Raw genomic sequence first — 12808 nt, forward strand, 5'->3', positions numbered from 1 at the left:
ACACATAAAAGCCAGGCCTCTCCCCGACCTCCTGAGCCCTGAACCGGGTTGTGCCCGTGACTGACAGGCAAAGCTCCGCCCTACTCCCCGCCCCTTTAGCACCTCTTGACTGCCGATTGGAGGGATCGCCTTGGTCTCAGCACTGATTGGCAGCTTGTGCCAACGGAGGGCTACGGGCTGGCGCTTCGCCCTCCACCATGTCTCACACCCTGAGGGGTGCCGAGAGGATGCCCAGCCACAGTGGACACTGCAGCAGGAGAGCACGAGAGACTGTGAAGAGCACAGAGAGCCTTTGTCATGCAGCTTGAAACCCTGTAAACCCTCTGTCCGAGACCTTCATATTTTAGCCTGGAAGACCCCCAATCCTCTCACCCTGAAAAGTTCCAAATCCTCTCAGCCTCCAGAGACACCAAATCCTATCACCTTGAGGGACATTTTTCTTTTTAGATGGAGTCTCGCCCTGTCGCCGGGCTGGAGTGTGGTGGCACAATCCCGGCTCACTGCAACACCTTGAGGGACTTTAAATCCCCTCAGAATAAAACTCCCAAAGTACCTCAGCTTCAGAGACCCCAAATCCCTTTACCCAGAGGAACACCAAATCTCCTAATGATTAAATCCCCAAATATTCGGAGCCTGAGGAGCCATAATTCGCCTCACCCTAAAGCACCCCAAAGCCCTCAGCCTGAGGAGCCCTAAATATCTCACCCACAGAGAGACCAAATTTCTCCAAACTCAGATAACCTAAATACTCAGACTGAAAAACCCAATCCCTTCAGTTTAAATGACTGAATGATCTCAATGTCAAAAACCCTAAAGCCCCTTAACGAGAAATCCAAATCTCCTTTACCTGACACTTAGAATTTCCTCAGCCTCAAACATCCCTAATTCTTTCATGCGGAGAAACTCCAAATCCCCTTAACGTTTCCAAGACTCAAAGATCCCAAATCCTTTCATCCAGAGGAACCCCAAATCCCCTCAAATCCTGTCAACCTGAGCACCCCCTTCCTCCTCCTCACCCTCTACGTCCCTCCCCTCCCCACATCTCCTCTCCTCTCCCACTCCACTTCCCCACTCAGAGCCAGGCGGGCTCCACGGCCACGTGACCAGCGGCCAGGCCGGGACGCTCAGGGCCCAGTGTCGGGGACCGCGGGCATGCAGCTGAGGTGGGTCTTCGTGCTGCTGGACGTGCTGTCTTGCTGGTCAGTAAGAGCCGCGGGGCCCCAGGTGTGGGGACCCTCCCAGGACGGACACTGCCCCGGCTCCAAGCAAGTTCGCAGCGACCTGGAGGCTGCTTGCCCTGGTCCCTCCGCGGACCTTGGAGGCCGCACCTCTCTCCAGGCGCCGCGCTGCGCTCACCTGCCATTCCTTGGGGTCCCGGGGTCCCGGGTTCCCCGCGTCTCGGACCAAGGGGGCTGGAGGGTCTCGAAGCACCCGGGACGCGGGGGCTGCCTCCACGGCCGGCAGCAGGAAGTGGCGGTGCAGGAGCCGCGGGCACCTTTCTCTCGCTGCGCCTGGCCCGCAGATGGCGGGGGTGTGCTCCTACCCAGAGCCCTTTCCTGGTTCTCTGACCAAGCCCTCTGACCTCTGAAGTAGACCGTCGTTACGGGGATCCAGGGGACAGCACCAGGTCCCTGTGGGGTGTCTGCCAGCCCTGGGTGCCATGTCCTGAGCAGCTGTGCTGTCAGTTACTTAAACATGTGTGTGGCACTTTCTGGATGCCAGGCTCTCAGCAACATGCAGATAACCGAAAGGGTACCCTTAAATGGCCTGTGAGGGAGGTGCAGCCTCATGGAGTCGCCTGCTGGAGGCCACACAGCCGGGAGGTGCTGCCGCGGTGGGGTTAGGTGTGGCTGCTGTGTGCCAGGGGTGGCGGCCAGGCCGAGGGCACCTCCATCTGGAAGCTCTAGTCCATCACAGTGCATTCCGCAGGTTCCAGATGGGGCGTTGGGGGCATTGTGAGGGCAGAAAGGTCCCCGGGGGTCAAATGAAGAGAAGGTGCCTGTTCCGGGGACCCCAGGGCTAGCTTTCCAGGCAGAGGGAAGCCTGGGGTCGGTTGTCATGGGGATGTCTGTCTCTAGCTGGAGTTACTGGGGCAGGGAGGTCAGAAATGGAGGCCAACCGGTGTGAGCCTCTGCCTGCTGAGAGCTGCGGGGAGCAGCTGCTGTCCTGTGATCCTAATCTTCCACAGTGCAGCAATTGCAGGAGTCTCCTCCTTGATCTCTGCCCTCAACAGCGGCACCAGCCACCCCTGCGCCCCAGCAGAAGCTGGGCTCTTACATGACAGCCCCCTCTGCCCCAACGCTCACCTCTCCAAACACTGTCCTGGCTCTGGGCCCCTGTACTGCCGGTTCGGTTCTGCATTCCCCCTGCCTTTTCTGCCCTGTGAGGCAGACCTCTGCTGTCTTCACTGCTTTGTTTTCCCAGACTCAGCCAGCATCGAAGGTGTGCCATGTTCTAGGACCCTTGCAGCTGGCATGCAGGAGGAATGTGAGGCTCCCTGCCCCTCCTCAGACTCTCAGAATTCAGAAGAGTCACAATTTTTTGTTTTTGCCCTGCTGGGCCAAAGGACGCCCCTGCCTTCTTGTCTCTCTGGAGTAGACACCCCACGCTTTTGCTCTGCACCTGCCACGTGGAACAGGGAGCAGCCCCCGCCCCTGCTCTCTGTAGCTGACTCCTGCTTCCCTGGCCACCCTGGACTCAGTAGGGCCCCAGGAGACCCAGTGCCATGTGACACCTTCTGCAACTGTGGAATTCAGGAGAATGTGCCTTTGACTCCTGAGTCACTGCCTAGCTGGCATGTGCCCTGGCGTGAGGGTCAGCGACAGGCAGGGGTGAGCATGAAGTCACCTCTGCTATGCCCCTGCTTTGGTGCTTTCCTGACTTCTCTGTGCAGCTCTTAGGTTGAAATAAGTCCTGCCTGTTTTCACAGATGTTTATTAAACATCCGCCCTGGCCAGGCTCTGAGCAGCCTCCAGGGTCTCTGCTCAGAATAAAATAGGCCCCTCCTGGTGTGGGCAGGCTGAGCGGGGGAGATTAAGTCCAGTGTCCCATAGGTGACATGGGACAAGAAGGAAAAAGAGCAGAACTTCCCTTTTATTTTTAATTGTTTATTTATTTGCTTTTTATAAACTGAGACAGCGTCTCGCTCTGTCACCAAACTGGAGTGCAGTGGCATGATCCTGGCTCACTGCAACTTCCATCTTCTGCTTTTAAGCAATTCTCCTGCCTCAGCCTCCCAAGTAGCTAGATTACATGCATGGGCCGCCACGTCCGGCTAAACAGACTTTTCCTCTTGTGAGAGGGACACCCGTGTGGGCAGCCGGGAGGGGAGATGAAACTGAGTGGAAGTGAGAGTCACTTTGGTGCCTGGCACCTTGTCTCACACCTGTAATCTCGGCACTTTGGGAGACTGAGGCTGGGGGGTCAATCCAGCCTGGGAGTTTGTGACCAGCCTGGTCAACATGAGACTCGTGTCTCTACTTTTAAAAATAAAAATAAGATATTTTTGGTAGAGAAGTGCCTGTGCAAAGTCCCTGAGGTGAGTGTTTGCCCGGTTTGTTCAAGGAGCAGAGGGAGGGTGTGAGGAGGAGAAGGCCTGGGGAGTTTGTGCTCATCTGAGGATGATGGGAAAGGGGTGTCACTTGGGCATCTCACGTTCTGTGGGAAGAGCTCTTCTTTGCTGTCGGTGGCAGTAGCAGTGAGAGGCCTGGAGGCAGGGCAGTTGTGGGGGCCCCACAGCCCAGCTGGTTGGAGAAACTCACAGCTCCCTGGCTCTTCTCCCCCTCCAGCCTCCCTGCCCTTTGCTGTCCTGTCATTGGTAAATGCCCTGTATAAGTGAGGATTTTGCTGCGGGTATGACTTCATCCAGTACCCCTACCAGGCAGACACCATCACCCATGGGCTCATGGCTGGGGTCACCATCATGATCACTGTCATCCTTGTAAGGCAGGAGGGGTTCAGAGGGACACGGAGGGTGACAGGTTGGGGTACAGCCTAACCCTGTGTTCCTGATGTGGGTTGCCTGGAAGTCTGTGGTGGGCTGGGGGACACAGCCTTGCCCTGAGTGGTACTGGGGGTAATAGGAACTCACTTTTGTTTTTTGAGATGGAGATTCACTCTTGTTGCTCAGGCCGGAGTGTGATGGCAGGATCTCCACTCACTGTAACCTCCATCTCCTGGGTTCAAGTGATTCTCTTGCCTCAGTCTCCCCAGTAGCTGGGACTACAGGCATTCACCATCACACCTGGCTAATTTTGTATTTTTAGTAGAGATGGTTTTCACAGTGTTGGTGAGGCTGATCTTGAATGCCCAACCTCAGGTAATCTGCCTGCCTCAGCCTTCCAAAGTGCTAGGATGGCAGGCATGAGCCACTGAGCCTGGCTAGGGCACCTTTAGAGTTCCCAGCTCTGCAGCAGCCTTGGGGAGGCCTGTGGGGAGGACTGAGGCCCAGTGAGGGCCCACGGGCTGACCACGACCCCCACTGGTCACTGTGGCTGCCTGACGCACAAATCTCAGCAGGAGAAACCTACCTGGTGCACACGGACCAGCTCTATTCCCACTCTGACTTCAACAACTATGTGGCTGTCCTGTACAAGGTGTTGGGGACCTTCCTGTTCAGGGTGGTCGTGAGCCAGTTTCTGATGGACTTGGCCAAGTACACAATAGGTCGCCTGTGCCCCAACTTCCTTGCTGTCTGTGACCACATGTAGAGCCGGGTCAAGTGCTCGGTCTACATGGAGCTGGAGACGGTGTGCACGGGAAATGCTGCTGATGCCACCAAGGCCAGCTGAGTGTGGACAAGCATCATTCACAGTGGGAGCTTGTGGGAGCTTGTTGGGGGGAGGGGGCAGTGGGAGCTGAAGATGTCACAGAAGCCAGATAGTGAGGATCCAGCATGCAGGTGGTCAGGCAGCAGGGAGGCCTCAGGGCTCCCAACACCCCGCAGACAGCAGGAGGCCAGTGGGAGTGTGCTCTGTCTCCCCCGAGTCTCACCCCTGCCCTGCTCTGTGCTGTCTTCTTACCATCTCTACTGATAGGTCCTTAAATGTGTCAACTCATCGTTGTCCTTTTAAAAAATCAAAATATTGACTGACAAGCCTAGGGTAATGTCAGACCAAAAACAAAAACAAAAACAAAAACAAAAACAAAACAAAACAAAACAAAACAAAAAAAAAAAACAAAAAACAAAAAACAAAAACAAAAACAAAACAAAACAAAATAAAATTTGTATAAGATAAAAGTCACCATTTCATCAATTTTAATGTGTACAGTTCATTTTTAGTACATTCACAATGCTGTACAGCCATCTCCTCTACCTATTTCCAGAATATATTAATCTCATCAGAAGGAAACCCACAGCATGAGTAACATGGTAAAACCCCATCTCTATGACAAATCAAAAAATTAGGCTGGGTTAGGTGGCTTACGCCTATAATCCCCACACTTTGGGAGGCTGAGGCAGGCAGATCACCTGAGGTTGGGAGTTCAAGACGAGCCTGGCCAACATGGAGAAATCTTCTCTACTAAAAATACCAAATAAACCAGGCACGGTGGCACACGCTTGCAATCCCAGCCACTCGGGAGGCTGAGGCAGGAGAATCTCTTGAACCCGGGAGGTGGAGGTTATGGTGAGCTGAGATTGTGTCATTGTGGTCCTGCCTGGGCAATGAGAGTGAAACTCCATCTCAAAGAAAAAAAAAAAAAAAAAGCCAAGCCTGGTGGTGGGCACCTGCAGTTCCAGCTACTGGGGAGGCTGAGGTGGGAGCATCACTTGAACTTGGGAGGTAGAGATTTCAGTGAGCCAAGATTGTGCCTACCCCAGGCTGGGTCTCAGAGTGAGACCCTGTCTCAAAGAAAAGGAAAAGAAAGGAAACAAAGAACTCTTGTACCCGTTAGCTGTCACTCCTCCACCAGCCCCTGGCAACAACCACTATCCTATTTTCTATCTGTAGATTTGCATGTTCTCAATGTTTCATATAAACAAAATCATACACTATATTTTCTTTTATTTCTGCCTTCTCTTTTTCTAATTTTCTTTATTTTATATGGAGTCTCACTCTTGTTGCCCAGACTGGAGTGCAATGCTGTGATCTTTGCTTACCATAACTTCCGCCTCGTGGGTTCAAGCAATTCTCCTGCCTCTGCCTCCTGAGTAGCTGGGACTACAGGTACCCACCAACACCCCTAGCTGATTTCGTATTTTTTATTAGAGACGGGGTTTCTCCATGTTGGCCAGGCTGGTCTCGAACTACTAATCTCAGATCGAGACCACCTCGGCCTCTTAAGTGCTGGGATTAGAGCTATGAGCCACGGTGCCCAGATTCTTTTTTTTTTTTTTTTGAGACGGAGTTTCGCTCTTGTTACCCAGGCTGGAGCGCAATGGCGCGATCTCGGCTCACCGCAACCTCCGCCTCCTGGGCTCAGGCAATTCTCCTGCCTCAGCCTCCTGAGTAGCTGGGATTACAGGCACGCGCCACCATGCCCAGCTAATTTTTTTTTGTATTTTTAGTAGAGACGGGGTTTCACCATGTTGACCAAGGATGGTCTCGATCTCTCGACCTCGTGATCCACCCGCCTCTGCCTCCCAAAGTGCTGGGATTACAGGCTTGAGCCACCGTGCCCAGCCTCCTTTTCTAATTAAAAAAAAAAAAAAAAAATTGGAGGGTTGTGCAAGATGGTTCACACCTGTAATCCCAGCACTTTGGGAGGCTGAGGTGGGCAGATCAGCTGAGGTCAGGAGTTCCAGACGAGCCTGGCCAACATGGTGAAAACCCATCTCTACTTAAAATACAAAAATTAGCCAGGTGTAGTGGTGTATGCCTATAATACCAGATGCTCAGGAAGTCGAGGCAGAGAATTGATTGAACCGAACCTGGGAGGCAGAGACTGCAGTGAGCCAAGATGGTACCATTGCACTCCAGTCTGAGTGAGAGTGTGAGACTCTGACTTAAAAAGAAAAAAAAAAAAAAAAAAATTGGTCAGACGTAGTGGATCACACTTGTAATCCCAGCATTTTGGGAGGCTAAGATGATCGGACCACTTGAGATGAGTTCGAGACCAACCTGATCAACATGGAGAAATCTCATCTCTACTAAAAACAAAAATTAGCCTGGCCTGGTGATGGATGCCTGTAATCTCAGCTACTCAGGAGGCTGAGGTGTGAGAATTGCTTGAACCTGGGAGGTGGAGGTTGCAGTGAGCTGACTGTGCTCCCTGCCTGGGAGACACGAAACTCTGTCTCAAAAAAAAAGTTGTTTTTGTTTTGCTCAAATCTACAGGAAAAAGACAAATAAAAAGAAAAAAGAGGATAAGTGAATAGAATAAAAACAAAAATTGTTTTTGTATGTTTTTACTGTTTGAACACAGTGCAATCTTGTGTTTTGCAAGTTCATGTTGTAATGTTCTGTCCATTTTTGCTTTATGTATTTTGGAGTTCTGTGGTTTACTACATTTACCTTTATAATTTCTATATATTTTTGATAGACTACACGTTCATCATGGTAAAATGATACATATGAGTTTTGTCTCAAAAATTTTTGTCTTGATGTCCTTTTTGCCTGATATTAGTATAGCTATTGTGGCTCTCTTTTTGCTACTGTTTGCATGGAATATATATTTTTTTCCAATCTTGTACTTTAAACCTATTTATGTCTCTGCTCTAAATAAAGTAAGTCTCTTATACCTAGCATAAAATTGGGCCGTGGTTTTTTGTTTGTTTGTTTGTTTGTTTGTTTGTTTTTTAGACGGAGTTTTGCTCTTGTTACCCAGGCTGTAGTGCAATGGCAGAATCTCCGGTCACCACTACCTCCACCTCCTCGGTTCAGGAGATTCTCCTGCTTCAGTCTCCTGAGTAGCTGGGATTACAGTCATGTGCAACCATATCCAGCTATTTTTTTGTATTTTTAGTAGAGAAGGGGTTTTCACCATGTTAACCAGGATGGTCTCGATCTCTTGACCTTGTGATCCACCTGCCTCGGTCTCTCAAAGTGCTGGATTACAGGCATGAGCCACCAAGCCCAGCTTGGCTGTATTTTTTATGTGTTGCCCAGTCTCTGATTCTTTTGAGACAGAGGTTCACTTTGTTGCCCAGACAGAAGACAGTGATCTCAGCTCACTGAAGCTTTGCACTCTCAGGCCAAGCCATCTTCCAGCCTCAGCCTCTCGAGTGGCTAGGACTGGTCACCACATTCAGCTGCTGTTTATGTTTTTTGTAGAAACAGGGTTTTACCATGTTTCCCAGGCTGGTCTTGAACTCCTCAGCTCAAGCGATGCACCCTCTGTGGCCTCCCAAACTGCTGTGATGACAGGTGTATGCCACCATGCCCAGCCAGATCTCTGACTTTTTATTTTATTTTATTTTATTTTATTTTATTTTATTTTATTTTATTTTATTTTATTTCTAGCATATGTTAATCTTTTTATTGAATTAAGGCATTTAACAAATTGCTGACTTTCAGTTGGAGTGTTTAATCTATTTATAGTCAGTGTAATTACTGATAAGGAAGGCCCTCTGTCATTTTCTTTAGGGTTGCCTAGGTTATGTCTTCCTTTTTCAGTTCCTTGTCACTGTCTTTTCTTTTTTTTTTTTTTTTTTTTTTTTCTTTTAGTGATGAGAGTTTTGCTATCTTGCCCAGGACTTGAAGTTCTGGACTCAAACCATCTCTGCCTTCCAAGTAGCTGGGACTACAGGAATTACAGGTGTGTTCCACGGCACCTGGCTAATATTTTTATTTTCATTTTTATTATTTTTATTTATTTTATTTTTTGAGACAGAATCTCACTCTGTTACTCAGGCTGGAGTGCAGTGTACAGTGGCATGATCTTGGCCCAATGCAACCTCTACCTCCTGAGTTCAAGTAATTCTCCTGCCTCAGCTTCCCAAGTTGCTGGGACTATGGGCATGTACCACCACATCCTGCTTTTTTTTTTTTTTTTTTTTTTTTTTTTTTTTTTTTTTTTTTTTTGTATTTTTAATAGAGATGGGGTTTTGTCATGTTGGCCAGGCTGGTCTCAAACTCCTGATCTCAGATGATCCACCCACCTTAGCCTCCCAAAGTGCTGAGATTACAGATGTAAGCCATTGTGCCTGGCCCAACTGAATAATCTTAACTGATCTATTTTCTTTTCTTTTCTTTTTTTTTTTTTTTTTTTTTTTTTTTTTTTTTTTTTTTTTTTTTTTTTTTGAGACAGAGTCTCACTCTGTCACCCAGGCTGGAGTGCAGTGGTGCGATCTTTGCTCACTGTGACCTCTGCCTCCGGGGTTTAAACACTTCTTGTGATTTTTTTTTTTTTTTTTTTTTTTTTTTCTGCGTGCTGGGGTCACAGGCATGCACCATCACACCTAGACAAGTTTTATACTTTTAGTAGACAGAGGGTTTCACCATGTTGGCTAGGCTGGTCTCGAACTCCTGGCCTCAGGCAAGCCGCCTGCCTCAGCCTCCCTAAGTGCTGGGATCACAGGCATAAGCCACCACACCCGACCTGTTTTATTTTATTTTAAACTGTGTGTTTAGAATAGTATAATGTGGCCACTCTGGAAATAGGAGTTTCCCTACTCCTCGGGGTGTGTTCTTGCTCTTTGTTGCAGTGGTTATTTGTTTAATGACTTTTCTGATTATGAAATCTCTATCTTTTGTTATGGGTAGCCATTTTCTTCTGTTCTTTTAGCCTGGTGTTCAGCTTGTGATAGGACAGAGATTTCTTTAAACATCTGGAACCAAAAAAAAAAAAAAAAAAAAAAAAAAAAAAAAAAAAAAAAAAAAAAAACTCACAGCACCCTCAAGAGTCAGTAGAAGCGGTCTGTGTGCCTGTGGGGTCAGCCCTTCCACAGTGAAACAGGTTTTCTCTGCCTTCACTTTCACTTCCTGCTTGTGCAGAGCTGGAAGGCCAGCCCAATGTGAGCCTGGGGCCCTTCTAAGCTCCTGCATTGCTCTGGTCTTGTAGGTTCCAAGCCTTCATTCCCCAGAGCGTTTTATTCCCTGGCCTTTCCTCCTACGCTATTTTTGCCTCATCTATTTTTGCCTCATCTGCTTTCGTGACCCCAGGCCGCAGAGATGAAGAAATTTGTTGTAAAAGTTTCCTACAAATGTCCTCCAGGTAGTACCTCAGCAGGGTCAGATGGGTCAGATGGGAGAATGTCCAGTCAGTTGAGATCAAGATCAGCCCTCGAGCCATACCCTAGTCCGCAGTTGCAAATAAGGCCCCTTCTCAGAAATTGTGCTGGGCGTGTGGTCTGTTACCCTCAGGCCACCACAGCTAGGCCATGGGAGAGGGACCAGGATGAGTTAAACCACCACAAAGCTATTTATTTTCCAAAAGAATTATCTTTTTTTGTTTTGTTTTGAGATGGAGTCTCATTCTGTCACCCAGACAGTGGCATGATCTTGGTTCACACCAACCTCCACCTCCTAGGTTTTCAAGTGATTCTCTTGTCTCAGCCTCCTAAGTAGCTGGGATTATAGGCATGTGACACCACACCTGGCTAATTTTTGTATTTTTAGTAGAGACGGGGTTTCACTATGTTGGTCAGGCTGATCTCAATCTCTTAACCTCGTTATCCACCTCCCTCGGCTCCCCAAAGTGCAGGGATTACAGGCATGAGCCACTGCACCCTGCCTCAACTGGATTATATTAATCAAGTGAGCCTCTGGTTCCCACAAGCTTTTGATTAGTTCCAAAAAATTTAATTGTGACTTTTTTACCAGTTTTTTGTTGCTTCCTATGTTCCGTGTTTCATTTGTGTCCTTCACGAGATCTCAAATTTATATGAAAAGAAATATTCCCTCAGTTCCATAGATGGGAGAAAATCCTGAAAAGAAATGCCGTGAAAATAAAACCAGTGTTGCCTGCTTGCTGGACACTACTGTCTGCCCTGGGTGTTGGGTTCAGGGCTGAGAGTCTTCACGGGTGAGGCATCTCATGCCACAGCCCCAATTGGAGACTCTGATTCCATCATCAGATAACTGGAAAGGACAGAGGGAGCAGCCTCTGCTCCTGGGATTTGGTGGCCTGTAACATTTGCAGCTCCGGTGTTGACCCCTCCCTTCTGTGGGAGGAGTGGGGGCAAGGGGAGGTTGGAAGATGCCAAATGAGCCAGCCGCCCTCTGACCTGCTGCCTCTCCTTCCGCAGGTTGTCTTTCTACTCAGGACACACCTCCCTTGCTATGTACTGCATGGTGTTCCTGGTGGTGAGTCCGTTTTTCTGGGGCTCGCCCATCAAGTCACTCCCTTCCCTGGACCTCAGTTATTCCAGCTGTAAAATGGGTTGTGATGGTGATGGGGGTGCTCACTGACTTGTTTGTGAAAACAGGAGACCCTGGGTTGGCCAGTTTTTTGCCCACAGCCTCGGAGCTACCATCTCTGCAGTGGGTGTGGGAGGGCCTAGCAGGGCAAAGGCTGAGGCTCCCTCTCCCATTCCAGCTCTACATGCTGGCACGGCTCTGCTAGAAGTGGGCAAGGTTCTTCCTGGTGGCCTTTGCCCTCTATGTGGGCTATGCCCACCTGTCTGATCACAAACACCACTGGAGCGACAACCTTGCTGGCCTCCTGCAGGGGGTGTTGGTGGCTGGTATCACTGTGAGCTACTGACCCTGACTCACCCCCTGTGCTGTTCAGAGGCCACTCACTGCCCAACCCTGGTTTTTCCCTGTGCACTCTTGCCCCATAAAGGCCTCCCTTGGGACCCCTTCCTCCAAATGTGGTCATTCCCTGGGACCCCTCCTTCCCCCAGTTTCTCCCCTGGGACCTCTACCCCAAACTCCAGTCTTTCCCTGGACCCCTCCTTCCCCCCAGATCCTCCCCTGGGACACCTTCCCCTAACCGCAGTTCATCCCTGGACACCGTCTCCCCCCAGTTCCTTCCCTGGGTCTCCTGCCTGCACCCAGCAGTCCTTCTCTGGGCCCATCAGAGCACCAGTGCTCTCCACTGCTTCTCTACTAAGAGGGCTCTCTTCCCTCCACAGGCACTTTTCCTCTCATTGCCCACCTGGGACCCTGTTTCTCCTCCTCCTGCTCATGCCCATGTCCCTGGTGCCTGCCCAGCCCCTGCCTAGTCTCACCTTCCTCCACTCTGCCAAGTCGGCTATATCTCAGACTTCTTCAAAGCCCGACTCCCACAGTAGTGCCTGAAGGAGGAGGAGCAGTAATGGAAGCCCAGCCTGTCACTGACAGTGACATTGGGAGAGGCTGACCACAACCACTATGGGTAACCACACTGCTCCTCCTGAGGCTGGACCCCACCCAGGCAGAGAGTGGCTGTGAGTACAGCAGAGACTGACCCCCCCGGTTTTCCCTCTGGCCCTGGTTAGGCAGTGAAGGCTCCGAACGGGCTCCACAAACCCTGAGCAGGCTCTGCTGCCCCTACCCTGCACTGGACCAAGGATCTGGGGAGACCTAGGTAGCCATGAGCATTTGGAGGGGGACCTGTTTCTGTAGCTCCCCAAATATTCCCATTCTTTTATGGGGCTAAGAAAGGGACTGTTTTGTAAAATGTAGTGTACATGTGGTTTTTGGTAAAATGAGGCATTGGTGTGACAAGTGGTCTCAGTGCCTCTGTTCCTTGTGGCCGTTCTGGGACAGTGTTCCTCCTGTCAGAGGGCTCCGTGGAGCTCAGGCGTCAGGCAGACTCAGCCGCTGTGACAGTGAAGGACAGCAGCCAAGCCATCCCCTTGTGTTTCTCACTGCATGGTGCTGGGGTCAAGGGTCAGATGAGTCAGCACACCCTTCCGCTCTGCTCATGTACACACTGTGCAGCTGGGGGCTACACTTCTGAAATGAGTAATTCAGGGGCTGGTTTCCCTGAAGTGATGACA

At 50.0% G+C, this 12808-nt stretch overlaps 1 pseudogene; it reads left to right on the forward strand.

The window, feature by feature from the left end:
* Window positions 1-1152: 1152 nt before the first annotated feature.
* On the forward strand, window positions 1153-12223 carry LOC141582928 (phospholipid phosphatase 2-like; annotated as a pseudogene).
* Window positions 12224-12808: the final 585 nt, after the last annotated feature.

This window comes from Saimiri boliviensis, chromosome Y (assembly GCF_048565385.1).
Source record: "Saimiri boliviensis isolate mSaiBol1 chromosome Y, mSaiBol1.pri, whole genome shotgun sequence".
Taxonomy (NCBI): Eukaryota; Metazoa; Chordata; class Mammalia; order Primates; family Cebidae; genus Saimiri; species Saimiri boliviensis.